Genomic DNA, 12698 nt, shown 5'->3' with positions numbered 1-12698 from the left:
CATGATGTGGTCTTTTTATTATTTTGATTTTGGCTCTGTCACATGAGAGAAAGTGTTTGTTGAAACATTTCAAGCAATATATTTTGATGATTGTTTAGAGTCTATTTTATGTTCTTAGAACTCATTTTAACATGGAACGTGTCAAAGTGGTGATTATTATTGACTTAAAATTTAAAAGTATGAAAGTAAACATTTTTGAATGTGTCAAACACTATAATTCTGTGCAATATATCATTCTATCTTCATTTCAGATGGAATTAAAGTTAAAATGAGGCCAAATAGGATTAGGGTGGATCCTTATCCAATACAACTGATGTCCTTACCAGCAGAGAAAATCTGACACCAGCACAGAGAGGAGAACATCATGTGAAGATGGAAACACAGGGGAGAATGCCATGTGACAACTGAGACAGAGATGGGAGCCCAAGGATTGCTGGCAAACCACCAGAAGCTAGGGAGAGGCAAGGAAGGGTAATGACCTACAAATTTCAGACTTCTAGCCTCCAGAACTGCGAGACAATAAATTTCTGCTGTTTTAAACCACCCAGTTTGTGGTAATTTATCGTGGCAGCTCTGAGAAACTAAGATACATGCTCTGGCTAGCATTATTACCACTTTATTGAACAGGAAATTGAGAATTATGGAGGCCAAGTACCTTTCCATGGTGACCCAACTAGCGAGGGATATGTTCAAAATTCACATGCATGACCACCAACCTCAAAGTTTGTATACCTAACCATGAAGTCATTCAGCATCTTAATATTTTCATAATGCAGCATCAGGAGGTTCTATGAGAAAATGAAGAAATTTCCCTTGAAGGATTGGTACCAGTGTGCCAGGAATTCAGCTGGATGACAGTGCTTGGAGACATCTGTTACTCCCTGTCATTAGTCCAACCATCATAATTACACAACCCACTGAAATGATCAGAAGATGCTTCAGGGCTGACCCTGCAATGTTGTTAGTCATCCGTTTGCTCCACTTGTATCTTGTTAAAGAAATTCTGAGTTGGTAGACGATGGAAGAAAGCAAACGTAGTATTTAGAATCATATCATTTCAGAGCTGTAATCAAAGATTATCCAATGCAGTGATTCATAGTCTCTTTTGGTGGAACTGCTGGGGTCACGGTCCCTTTGAGAATCTGGTGAACGCTGTGGCAGTAGAGGGTGATGTTATGGCTGCCCTTCAACAAAACTGCCTTCCTCCTTGGAGTTAGCCCCAAGTTCAGCAGGAGCGAGGGGTCCATCTCCCCTCCCACCCACCCACACACTGATATTCCCTCTTCCCACTTCCTGGCAGCCACAATAGGGATACACCCAATGCTCTTGGCCAAGACTTGGATCTTTGAGGGTGGAAAGCTAAGTCATAGGGTCTGCGGCAGGGACAGAAGTATGACAGCGTGGAGGGGAGGGCCCAGAAGCTGTGAAGCCCAGCACACAGTGGCTAGTGGGCAGGAGCAGTGGAAGCGGGGACTGGTTCTTGGCAGCGCCTTGCTTCCCTGGATTCCTAAATAAGCTGGATTGCCCAAGTTTGTATTCTGAACTTCATACCCACCCCTCCAATAAATTCCTTTTCTGTCCCAGTTAATCAAGTTGATGTCTGTTGTTTGTAATCAAGAAGCCTAACTGGTACACCCCAGAGCTCTCTCTGGAAAAAATATGTCAACACACATTAAGTTTTGTCAGATGTCAGGAGGATCCATGACTGCCTTCAATTTATTTAATAAATGAGGAAACTTAAGCATACTGAGGCTAAATGATTTGCCTGAGATCAGCTAATAAGATGTTAGCAGTGCTGGTGTTAGAACCCAGATTTTCTGAACCTTCTGCATTCTGGTTTTTTTTTTTTTTTTTTTTGTATGCTATATGGCGGGGGTCACATTTCATTCTTTTTCCATGTGAGTATCTCCTTATTGCAGCACCATTTGCTGAATTTTTATTTATTTGGTTTTTCATTGGTTTGTTTGTTTGCTTGCTTGTTTGTGAAGTGCATGGCTGGGAATCGAACCCAGGTCTGCAGCATGGCAGGCGAGAATTCTAACACTGAAGTACTATTGGATCCCCACCTGTGCTTTTTGATGTGCATAACTTTTCTCACCATCCACAGGAATAAACGCTTCTAATAATGAAGGTGGTGAAGGAAAAAAAGACCAACTCTAAGACCAATATGGCCCATAAAAAAGAGTCCTTCATGGACTGATACGGGAAACCACTAACTAATCAATCATATTTTACTTGAGAGGTATAGGCATTCTGTTACAAAGAGAGAATCAATTTTCAGGCTTAAGGTCATGCATATTTAATAATAGTGATGAATTTATCAATATTCTAAGGCTTTGTTCTAGTTTGCTAGCTGCTAGAATGTAATATACCAGAAATGGAATGGCTTTTGAAAAGAGGAGTTTAATAAGTTGGTAGTTTACAGTTCTAAGGCCAAGAAAATGTCTCAATTAAAGCAAGTCTATAGAAATGTCCAATCTAAGGCATCCAGGGAAAGATACCTTGGTTCAAGAATGCTGATGAAGTAGAGATATATCACCCCTAATCTAGCTTAATAACCACTCTTGATTAAATCACATCTCCAAGGAGATGATCTGATTACAGTTTCCAACATACAGTACTGAATAGGGATTAGAAGAAATGGCTGCCTTTACAAAATGGGATTAGGATTAAGACATGGCTTTTCTAGGGTACATACATCATTTCAAAGCAGCACAGGCATACAGTACATTTCCTTAACAAACATTATCCGTTTCTGTTCTTCTTTGGAAAAGATGAACTAAATACTGGAAGACATGTTCAGATATGTACATTTTATTGTTTTCATTGTGGACAGTTTCTGTCTGATATTTCTCCTGTAAATTTGGATAGCAAAGTGTTAATGTTCTGTCCTAGGAACATTTTGTTTCCCAAAAGATTGTAATTTATCTTCTTCAAATATAAAATTATGATTAACCATTAGTAATTCTTATTTTTTCTGGCCATGCAGCTACTGGATTTTTTTAAGATGACATATTAAGCCAACTGGTAGCTGAATTAACTTTATGGACTGAACCTTAATGTAGTTTATAGGATATAACGGTTTCTGATGAAAAGGCAAATATATATATATACCTTACATCAGGAAAGATTAATTTATTGCAGATAGACAAAGAAGAGGAAATTCTTCCTGCAATCCATATTTTAAAAGTGTACATTTTTGGGGTGCATGGGTGGTTCAGGGGTAGAATGCTTGCCTTCCATGCAGGAGATGCAGGTTTGATTCACTGACCTTACACCACCCCCCCAAAAAAAACACCAAGTACGTTTTTAATCTGTTTCAGTGCACAACTTGGTTCAGTTACTATTATGACATGCCTACTGGGTAAATTCTCACTCATTCTTCAAGGTGCAAGGTGAATTTCAGTAAATCTTTGATACTTGCATGCTTCTTTATCTTCACAAACACAGCAAAATTAACTGCACTTATTGGTCCTCAGAATACTTTGAAATAACATTTATTGAATTCATGCATTAAAAATTATGACAGTCATATAACCGTGTGTAAACAGTTTAGCATATACACATAAGAGCTTTAAGGACAGAACTTGAATTTGGAATAGGAGTCTGTTTTGGGATACAGTTGTGTTTTCATTGGCCTGAGTGTCTTCCCTTAGGGAGAAGAGAACACTTACGCTAACAAGCAACAATCATTTTTATCCTTTATGCTCACTTTTGAGTTGGAGAAAGATTATAACCTCCTTCACACTAGACTGCAACCTCCTTCAAACTAGACTCATGTGTCCTGCTTAAGAATAGATTTGAGTGGGGTCGTCAGTCTTGAACTGAATGTCAATAGTAATTTAATCACTCACTCAGTCTTCCCTTCAACAAATGTATTTTTGTTGGGTTAAGTATTGTGCTATACATTGAAGATACAAAGCACAGCAGACATTCAAAACTTTTACTAGTGGGGGAAATAAATCTAAAAATGTATGTAATGTAATTTTAAGAGAGCATGTAAGAATACAATGACAGAAATACGCACAGAGTACCATAACAAATACAGTCTACAGGGTCAGAGAAGGTTCCTGGCAGTGGTGACCTTGGATGAATCTGAAAGTACTTCTTAAATGTCAGCTAGGTAAAGAAGAGAAATGTTTATGGCACAGATACAGCTAAAAGCATAGTGTCTGACATCAAATAGACTTAGCTTATAATCTTGGCACACTATGATTAAATTTGATTTCTTGGAAGAGTAGATTAAACTTCATTTATTATGGTTGCATTATGGAAATTATAGTCATACCTATAACATCAGGTTATTTTAATGCCCAAATGTTATAATGCATATAAAGTACATAGTACAGAGCCTGGTACTTAGTAAATAATCACTAAATATTAGATATTATTATTATATTTTTATGATCGAACAAATGTTGTGACTCAGAGCTCAATTACTCTCAGAATATTTCATCCCTACCATCATCTTTTCCCTCTCACTAATAAACCGGCGTGTTTTCTGATCCAGAATGGTGTTATTTAAGAAGAGCACTGTATTTTCAAATGCACCTGCAGCATGGTAACAGCAGGCACACTTTCTATGACCTTATTTTCTTTCACTTTTTTACAATACTTGCAGTACATGCTCAATAGTTGGAGAGTAATTAGAGGCTCACATAAAACAGAAAAAAGATTAGCACTTTACTAACATAGTCCTCCTTTGCTTAAAATAATAGGTTTACCATAGCAACCTGATTGCACTAGAAAAAGCTCCTGCCAAAGGCATCGTAAGTTCTCTTGAAATTTCTATGAGAAGGAATTAAACACTTGAGAACTATAATATTCTGTACCATTTCTTTTAAGTACAAATATTTTTTATGAGGATAAACCAATCTTCCTTCATTTGAAATTGAGGAGGTGCTTTTCACTTTCCATCTCAAAATGAGCAGTGAAATTTCTTATGATTCAGGCCACATTGACATTGCAGATCAATTGCTGCCAAGGAAGAGTTGTCCATGACTTTTAAAAATAAGGGTAAATGTCAATCCTTTGTTTGTGTTTTCTTAGTACACAAGCACTAAAGCAATCAGTGCTGGATGAAGTAGGGAAATTGGACACTTAAATCAAGTTTTAACTATTATACCATTCTGTTGTCTGCCACAGGGTATCTAAAAGTGAAAATGGGAAATGGAGCTGCCAGTTCTCAAACTTTTAAAACATATTTTGTAATTTAATCTTTTAATTAGAAAAGTTTTAGATTTAAAGAAAAGAATATGAAAAATATAGTGTTCTCATATTTTCCACTCCCTACTATCAACACTCTGCATTAGTGTGGTAGCCTTGTTACAACTGATGAGAGAATATTATAATTGTACTATTAACTGTAGTCCATAGGTGCTACCATTTCAAGTGCTCCACAGTGGCCATGCTCTCCTCAAACAATGGATGAAGGCTCCACCAAGTTCAAACATCAAGGTGACGGCCAGGCTCTCCACAATCTCCATGGCATAGGCTCAACCCTCTTGGAACAATGTGGTAGTGGCCAGGCTCTCTGCATTCCCCAGGGAATGTGCTTCATCCTCTCTAAAGACTAGGGTGGCAGAACTGCTCCTGAAAATTAAGGTGGAAGGCCTGACCTCTCCAAGCTCCCGAGTAGACTCACCCTTTACACACAAGTTAGGGTCCATTCTCATGGCCTGACAAAATGTCTTTAGTCCTGACTTCAGTTTCCATGTTTCTGCCTTTGAAGTTAGTTTTTCTTCAATCTGTTCCCTTTCTGTCCCTTTTACTCCACTCAGGCAATGGTTCCATTCATATAGATCTCACAAAAAGCCTGTCAGTTTTGCAAGAAGTACCCAGTGGTCCAAACCATCAAACAGTAGGGCTTTTCAGATTCTTCCTAGATAAATGCACCTTCAATCCTGACTTACACAGAAATGGCTGACTGGATCCATGTTAATAAAAACCTCACATATAGCACTATTCTCTGGGACTCACTTTCTGGAACCTCAGAATTTTCCAAACTATCAATATCTGATGTCTTTATGCCCAAGAGTTCAGTTCTCAGCTTATCCTTCTCCTCTACATTTTCTAAAAGCTTCAAGGTGAAACCAGGTTATAATTTCAATCCTTAGTTTTGAATTCTTTTCAGCTAAATATCCAAGATCATTGCTCTCAAGTTCTGTCTTCCATTCAACATAAGAACTCAATTTTGCCAAGTTCTCTGCAAACTTGGAAAGTTGAAGGATCAACTCTCTTATAGTTTGCATTGACACATTCATCATTTATGTCTAGACCTCATCTTTACCATCCATATTTCTACCAACAGTCTCATCAAAGAAATCTAGGCATTTTCGATGATGTGCCTCACAATTCTTCCAGCCTCTACCCATTACCCAACTCCAAAGCCATTTGAACACTTTTTGGTATTTACAATAGAAACACCCCACTCCTGGTAACAAATCTTAGATTTTTAGATTCCTAGGCTTCTTAAAGCAGATATCATGAAGTGGATTGGCTTTAAGCAATGGGAATTTATTAGCTTATAAGTTAAGGCCATGAGAATATCCAAATCAAGGCATCCTCAGGCAATGCTTTCTTCTCAAGACTGGCTGCTGGGAATCCTTGCCTCCTCTGTCACATGACAGGACACATGATGATATCTGTTGCTCTCTCCCTCTCTTACTGGCATCATTGATTTAAATTTCCTGTTCCTATAACTCTCTCTCTTTCTCTCTCTCTCTCTTTCAGTATTCATTCTGTTTATAAAGGACTACAGTAATAGAACTAATTCCCATCCTGAATGAGATGGGTTACACCTTAACTGAAGTGGCCTCAACAAAAAACTTCTTACAATGGGTTTACACTGACAAGAATAGATTGGATTTAAGAACATGGTACACTCAACTTCCAATCACCACACCCCACTTTTATTGACACCTGTACTAGTGTAGTACATTTGTTACAATTCATGAAAAAACATTTTTGTAGTATTTGTACTATTAACTATATATAGCACATTGTTTATAATAATGTTCACTGTTGTACAGTTCTGTTTTGTATTTTAATTTTAATTTTAGTAACATATATACAACCTAAAATTTTCCCTTTTAATAGCATTCACATATATAATTCAGTGTTGTTAATAACACATGCAAATTTGTGCTACCATCACCACCATCCATTTCCAAAACATTGTGACCAATCCAAATAGAAATTCTGTATAAATTAAGCATTAACTCTCCATTCTCTACCCTCAGCCCAGCCCTTGGTAGCCTATATTCTAGATTCTAACTCTATGAGTTTATTATTCTATTTCATATCAGTGAAATCATACAATATTTATCCTTTTCCCAGGCCTCACTCTTCCCTGAAGGTTTTACAAAGCACAGAACAAAACATCATAAAAGATGTCATTTTTACCTCTAAATTAGATTATCTTATTATTTCAACCTTTAAAATAGTCTCTAAAATGACACTTAAATTATTCAAAAAAGCTTTACTTTTTTATAACAAATTACCTACAAAATAGGTGGTAATTCACACTTATTTAAAAATTGTAACTTTGATATTAACTAACATGTTCAATATTAAATAATGAATGACTGATATAGGGAAGGTAGATCTTAAGTAATGAGGCAGTGTAGCCCACTATGAAACCTTTTTGAGAAATATAAAACTCAACACAATGTCTTTTCTCAAGAACTATGCAGTAGAATCCTTAAGTATGTTTGGATAACAATCTGGGAAGGCATGGCTTTAAGACCAAGGGTTGGGAGAGATCTGAACTTTAAAATAACATGGCGACCAATAGCCATCTGGGTATGTGCTCTAGCTTTTTACCGCTCTTTTTAATTTTCTCTTACCAATTAATTACCTTCTATAGCAAGTGCCCATACTCCTTTCTCACTCCTTAGCTTCTGAGTGTGGGTGGCTAGTCCATGTGAAGCCTCTGTGAGAAGTAGCCAAAGATGCCCTTTCATGGAAGAAGAATTCCAATAAAACCACTCGCTGAGAGTACATTAATTAGAATAAGAAGCTACTTCTTCCTAGCTTATAGACCATTGACTGTTCAGAGACAAGGTTTTCCATTTCTGTAAACATAAATACTATGAAAATAAGGCCTATCCTTGGTATTGACAATACTGATTCATTTTTGTGCATAAAAACACAGAAACCATAACTTACTATGTATGATTCTATGGGATAAATGTCAAAGGAAAGTTATTGGCAATAAATGATAGTCACCCATGGAAGAGAATGTTATGGAAATTATTTCTTAAAGATGAGTTGGAATTATTTATGCAAATAAAGGTTAGGGTGTAATCAAGCCCTAGTTAGTTTTAAATTCTTGATTTTTTGACACATTAGAAAAACGAAGAAATGCAAATACTATATCACTTCTTTAATACACATTTCAGGAGTGTGAATTAAACTTATTTAAAAAGTGTGGACTACCTTCTAAAATAAGGGATAATTAGAAAATTTCTTTTACAAATTGAATCATGAAATCAAATGCATAACCTAGTTTGTATTACAAATTGGTCAATCTTAAGAATTTAAGGAAAATACAAGATAAAGCACTATTTTTCACTAGCATTTTAAATTATTCTTTGTTTCTGACTCTACCAACATTTATTTGCCCAAATCAAGACATTAAAAATAATATTGCATAATATGAGTGTATATGTGTATGAGAATGAATATGTATATACACAAGTGAATTTAGTGATCATTAGATATCATGTGAGTATTATTCTCAATCGTTTCAGGAAAAAACACCCTTTTGTGGTATTCCTATGCTGTCTAAGTTTGAAAGTAATTCAAAATAAAAATAACTTATAATTTATCAATATTACTCTAAACGTAACTTTATCTATGTAGCCAAGATGTTATTTTTTTTAAATGAGGTCTTACCAGTAATATGCATCCACCTTTCCACACACTTAACACACATTTAGTTTTATAAAACATTCTTTAGCATCATATCCATGATTCAAGTCATAACGTCAAAACAAACAAACAAACAAAAACTATTTCAAACATATTCAAAGCCTTGGAAATATATCTTAAGTTTATCGACATAGTAAACTTCAAACTTGCTCCAACTTTGCCATTTTACAACTCAGGAGCAAAATTAGGATTAAAAGGAACAGTTATAGGAAAGTGGAGTTCAATATACTGTGATAAATAACAGTCAATTCAATCAGTCAGATCAGTCCGAAAAAATGTGCTGGTGTGTTAATGAGCAAGTTCCCCATCATGAGAATTATTTACAGCAAGAAGGTCATCTTTCATTAGGATTAAACATTTGAGCTCTGGAGTCAGAAAGATCTAAAACAAATCCCATATTGTAGTAATCAGTGTTCTCCAGGGAACAGAACCAATAGGAGATATCTGCAAATATGTGATTTTATAAAAGGGTCTCACAAAGCAATTTTGTGTGGGGATGCATAAGTACAAATTCTGGAAGGCAGGTAAGGAGATGGCAACTCTGATAAAGGTCTTCGATGAATTCTCCAAGAGAGACTGGCTGGCTGAAGTATAGAGAGAGAGTCTCTCTTCTGACTTCCCCTTTAAAGCAGTCAACTGATGAGATTAAACATTGCAGAAGACACTCCCCTTAGCTGACTACAGGTGTAATGATATAGATGCAATCAGTGTGCTGATGGTTTAATCTATGAAATAACCTCACAGCAACAGATAGGCCAGTGCTTGCTTGACCAGACAACTAGGCACCACCAATGGTCAAGCTGACACTTGAACCAAACCATCAATAATATCTATTATTTATAGATGAGAAACAACTAAACCTCTCTATTTCAAAATTTTAAAATTGGGAGTACATTATTATCCTATACATTAAAAGCAGCTGAAGAAGAAATTTAGTTGTTGTTGTTGTTTTTTTTTTTTACATTACATGTTTGGGTTTCCTGATTAATAATGTGATATTTGTTCATGGCAGAGTGTTTAAAACATTAAACAAAATTAATGTATAATTTAAAGATTAAAGTCTTCTTCATTAGAGCCACATGTATTATAGGTTTAGAATTGTTACCCACTTGGAATTAGTATACTATTTTTCCCACCTAATAAATGTTTCACTCTAAAATGAACTTCAATTTTCTTTTTCTCCCCCTGTGTGCTAGCTTGAAATTTTGCATACCCAATAAAAGCCATGTTTTCTTTCTCAATCCAACCTTATGGGGAAAGACCTATTGTTTAGGGTGGAAACTTTGATTGGATTGTCTCCAAGGAGATGTGATCACCCAGTTAGATAAAGATCTGACACTGCCCATTCAAGGTGGGTCTTGATTAGTTTACTGGGGTCCTTTAAAAGGGGAAACATTTTGGAGGAAGCTCAGATGCTTGGTGAACAGAAGCTACAGAGTCTATAGAGATGCAGACATTTGGAGATGTCTGGAGTGCTGACAGAGAGAGTGGATGTAGACACAGACACAGATGTTTGAAAATGCAGAAGCCTCAGGAGGCACAGTTGATTCAGAGCCAATGGAGACACAAGTATATAAAGATGCTTGGAGTGCCCACAGAGAGAGCAGATGCCTAGACACTGGTATTTGGTGATGCAGAGCCCAGCAGATGTCTCCCTGTGCATCCCCATGAGCTGCTAAGAAAGCCAGAACCTAGAGTTGTGTCCAAGAGAAGCAAAGTGAAGGCCCACAGATGTTTAGAGAGGAAACCACCTGGCATCAGAAGCTGGAAGTAGCAGAACTGGGGACAAGGACCAATAGACACCAGCCACATGCCTTCCCATATGACAGATATTGGCCTTCCTTGAGTCAAAGTATCTTTATCTGAATGCCTTAGCTTGGTCATTTTTATGGCCTTAGAATTGTAAACTTGTAATATAATAAATTTTCTTTTAAAAAGCTGTTCTATATATAGTATATTGCATTCCAACAGCATTTAACAAACCAAAAAACCCTGTCAACAACGTTTCAAATAATTTATGGTTTCTACATTGAGTAATGTTATTTTTCAAAATAAAAAATTAATACTGACATTTTTCCACCACACCCATGAAAATCCTATTTACATTTTCTTCTATCTTAAAAATAATTGTTTGATGATCAAAAATCAGATATATAAAATTAAATAAATGGCTCCTAAGGCAACCAGTATTTGGGCAGTTGAGACTCTAGAGTCAAAGAAATCATAGCATAGTAAATTCTACCTTCCCTGTAAATAATTCTCTTGAGACATTTTCTAAGTCATAAACTGTCTGGGGCAAGAGGTTGAGAAGTCAAGAAGAAAGTGATATATAAAATATAATAACTAAGCCAAGCTTTTGGATTTTCCTCCTGCTGAAAAGACAAAAATTGGAATTCAAGGACCTTCATGTAGAAGGGTGCTGATAAATACTCCAGGATCACAATTTGGAAGTATTTCCAATCCCTATTTGTACCCAGGTAATCTGACTTTGCACATTGTATATGCCAGAAAAAGAAATATTGGTCAAAGAAGATAACAACATCCATGGAGGTCTACAATTGTTGATAACAATGTTTACATTCAATCAAAATAACAACAGGTATATTAAGAGACAAGGCAAAATGGCAAAAAAATATATAAGAGAAAAAATACACAATAGAAAGAGATAAAAAATAATAATAATGTAGGTGAACAAATTGGAATTGTCAATCATGGACTTTAAAATACCTATGATTAATAGGTTTAAGAAAATAAACTACTAAATGGAGAAATTCACACACAAAATGACAGCTATAAAAAAATCAAATGGAAATTCTGAACTTAAAAATGCAATAACTGATAAAAAAAGAAGCTCAATAAGCAGTTTTAATGGTAGATTAGACTAGGCAAAAGAGAAGATTAGTAAACTAGAAGACAAATCATTTAAAATATCAAAACTGAAGCATAGAAAATAAAAATAATGGGAAATCAAAAGAGAGAAATTGAGGAGAAAGAGAGTTCAAATAAGACACATTTTACCTAAAATAGCATCTCATATAGATATATTGAGTTCCCATAAGGAAAGGATATAGAATTTGCAGAAACAATATTAAAAGAGACAGGACATTTGCATAGAACCAAAGGAATTCAAGCCACAGATTCAGGAAGTTCTAAGTACCTTAAGGATAATTAAAAAAAAGAAAGCTACCTGGAATACATCATAGACAAATTGTTGAAAGCCAAACACAAACAGAAATTCTTAAAAGCAGTCAAAGTTAAAAAAAAAAAAAAAAAAAAAAAGCATTGCTTTCAAATGAGAAAAGCAAAACACAAAAAATCAACATCTGGCAAGTGAATTCTCAAAACAAATGCTCTAATCCAGATCATGCCGGGGCAATATACTTAAAAAATATGAAAGCTATAAAATTAGATTTCTATACCTGACAAAAACAACAACAACAAAAAAAATCTTTCCAATTTGAACCAAGAGATTTTTCATACTGCAAAACTTTACCAAAAGAAATATTAGAGCATAGAGTTTCTTCCAACAGATTGAAAATGATCTAAAACACACACACACAGCAATGTAGAAAGCAATGAAGAAAAACAAAAAGTAAAACTGTGGATAAATATAAACAAAAAAAGTCTACAGAAATAAAATAAAGTCACATAAAATTTAAAGTTAATCTAGAATTCAAATTCTATTATGCTAGAATGATCTCGTCACCAAAATCATACAAGTACATTACAGGAAAGGAAGTTATACAATATGTAAAAATAATATT

General features: G+C 35.4%; 1 protein-coding gene across 1 annotated transcript in view; it reads right to left on the bottom strand.

Moving 5' to 3' along the window:
• The window catches only part of ITGBL1 (integrin subunit beta like 1), a 262109-nt gene that overhangs the window by 25821 nt on the left and 223590 nt on the right, over positions 1–12698 (bottom strand). The window lies entirely within an intron of this gene.

This window comes from Tamandua tetradactyla, chromosome 4 (assembly GCF_023851605.1).
Source record: "Tamandua tetradactyla isolate mTamTet1 chromosome 4, mTamTet1.pri, whole genome shotgun sequence".
Lineage (NCBI taxonomy): Eukaryota > Metazoa > Chordata > Mammalia > Pilosa > Myrmecophagidae > Tamandua > Tamandua tetradactyla.
The sequence above is the reverse complement of the archived record's forward strand: the minus strand, read 5'-3'. Positions and strand labels throughout refer to the sequence as shown.